This window comes from Elephantulus edwardii, unplaced genomic scaffold, assembly GCF_000299155.1.
Source record: "Elephantulus edwardii isolate Elephantulus edwardi_28Jun2011 unplaced genomic scaffold, EleEdw1.0 scaffold00002, whole genome shotgun sequence".
Taxonomy (NCBI): Eukaryota; Metazoa; Chordata; class Mammalia; order Macroscelidea; family Macroscelididae; genus Elephantulus; species Elephantulus edwardii.
In genome coordinates, this window is record NW_006399752.1 from 21,248,471 (window position 1) to 21,251,250 (window position 2,780).

A 2,780-nucleotide genomic window follows, 5' to 3' on the forward strand; every position below is an offset into this window, starting at 1 on the left:
TAGTGGTAAGAGATGTTATACAAATAAATACATAAATATATCGTCAGATGCTAAGATCTACAGAGAAAATGAATTCGGTTGGGAGAGGAGCAGAGAAGGTAATATTTTATAGCGCCTCAAACAGCTTTCACATTTGACCATATTTATGAAGGAAATAAGGGAACAAATCACATGGAAATTTGAAGAAAAGACATTCTAAGTCATAGGCACCACATGTACAAAGGCCCTGGAAATGAGACTTTTGAATGTGCAAGGAACATCTTGAAGACCAGTACAGCTAGAACAGGGTCGTGAGCCTTGCAGAGAGCAATTGAGAATTGAGATCAGATCAGAAAGGATTTTTTGTTTGTTGATTTTTGTTGAGTCCTTGGGATTTTCTGTGTACGCTATCATATCATCTGCATATAGCAGTAGTTTAACCATCTGTTTGCCTATCTGGATGCCTCTTATTTTCTTTTCTTGTCGTATTGCCCTAGCAAGCACTTTTAACACAATATTAAATACAAGTGGTGACAATGGCATTCTTGTCTGGTCCCTTTTCACAAGTAAAATTCTTTTAGTCTTTCTCAATTGAGAATGATATTGGCTCTTGGTTTTGCATATTATATAGTTTTCATTATGTTGAGGAAATTCCCTTCTATTCCAATTTTGCTGAGTGTCTTTATCAGGAAGGAGAGTTGGATTTTGTCAAATGCCTTTTCTGCATCAATTGCTAAGATCATATAGTCCTTGCAATTTGCTTTGTTCAAATGATAAATTACGTTGATTGGGGTTTTGGGGGTTTTTTAATGCTGAACCATCCTTGCATACCTGTTATGAGTCCCACTTGGTCATGATGAATAATTTTTTTAATGTGCTTTTGGATTCTATTGCCTAGGATTTTGTTAAGAATTTTTGTATCTATATTCATGAGACATATTAGTTTGTAGTTTTCTTTATGGTAATACCTTTGCCTGGTTTTGGTATTAGGGTTATGCTTACTTCATAGAATGACTTTTGGAGTGTTCCTTCTTTTTCAATTTTTAAAAATAATTTAAGTAGAATGGATGATAGATTCTCTCTGAATGTTTAGTAGAATTCAGCTGTGACGCCGTCTGGTCCAGGACTTTTCTTATGGGGAAGTCTTTTATCACCTGTTGAATTTCTTCTTTTGTAATAGGTCTGTTCAACTGTTCTATATCTGACCTTGTCAATCTGTGTAGGGCATGAATTTCAAGGAATTTGTCCATTTCCCCTAGGTTTTCAAATTTACCAGAGTATAGCTTTTCATGTATTCCAATATTATAGATTTAATCGTCTTGTTCTGTTGTGATGTCATTACTATCGATTCTTAATCAAGTTATCTGTGTCTTCTCTCTTCTTTTCTTTTGTTAAGTTTGCCAGAGGTTTGTCAATTTTATTGACCCTTTTGAAAAACCAGCTCCTGTGGATCAGAGAGTTTTAAACGTAAGGTTGATCTTTGTAGGCCTTTTTATGTCTTTGTACGGACTTGGGTTTTTACTTGGAGGCATTGAATGATCTTAAACAAAGGAGTGCCATAATGTGACTTACATTTATTAGTCAAGGGTAGCTTGGGCCAGGGATTAGTAATGGTGTGAGAAGAAGTGGGCATAGTGTGGATTATTTTGAAGAAATGTTCTATAGGATTTTCCAGAGGATTGGAAGTAAAAAATGAGAAGAAAAGTCAAGAATAACTCGGAATTTGCACTTAAGCACAGGAAGGATAGAAAGATGGGAACAATGAGGAAGCTATAAAAGTTGAACTGGAAGCTATAATGTTAACAGAAAGTTTCCCAAACACCAGGTTACAGTTTTTCGAAGGACTAGTGATGCCTGATTGTACAGCATTTCGTAAACTGTCAACCAGGCCCACTAATGCTACTGCAGGAACAGACTATACAGGAAACTGACAGTTGTTAATAACAATAGATGGCTTAGAAAACGAACAGGTTCACCCTAGAGAGGGTTAAGCTAGGCTGCTCCGTGGAAGTAAGGATTCTGAAGCTTCATATGACATACTTTGGACATGTTGCGAGGAGGGACCAGTCCTTGGAGAAGGATGCCATGCTTAGGAAGGTGGAAGGACAGCATAGGAGAGGAAGACCTTTGATGAGGTGAATTGATTCAGTGACTAGTGTAGTAAGGGTGGGTGTGTTGGAGATGGCCAAGTTGGCACAGGATAGAGTAGGGTTTAAGGCTGTTATACATAGAGTCACTATGAGTCGCAGGTGACTCAATGGCACAAAACAACAACAATAACAGTTTTCAACAGGAATTTTAATTGAGGAAACCATTTCCGTTTTGAATCTTCAGTCACTTTACATCTGTGGGTTTGCAGTTGGGAAAGTGTTATCAGGATGGATTTCATTTTCTAGTTCAGTCCTGGATGGTACCAGAATTTAACATGCCCAGATGCTAGCCTGAAGACTGGAAGTTTGCATCTACCTAGAGCCACCACAACAGGAAGGTCTGGCAATCTACTTCTGAAAAAACAACAATTGAAAACCCTGTGTAGTATAATTCTATCCTGACACACATGAGCAACTGATTGCAGGTTATTTTTTGATGAAGAGTGAGGGAGAGAAAAAAAAATTATAAATAAGTAAGCAAGTACATGTCACAAGATCAGTAAAAATCTTTGCTCAGTCATCTCCATATGCCCTAGAATAAGAAAATATTCCTTTTTCATGATTGAATTAACTTTCAGACTGGTGCTTTATAATTATGTCACCAAATAAATAAATAAGCCCCAAATATCAGTCACATATATAGTTCCAACT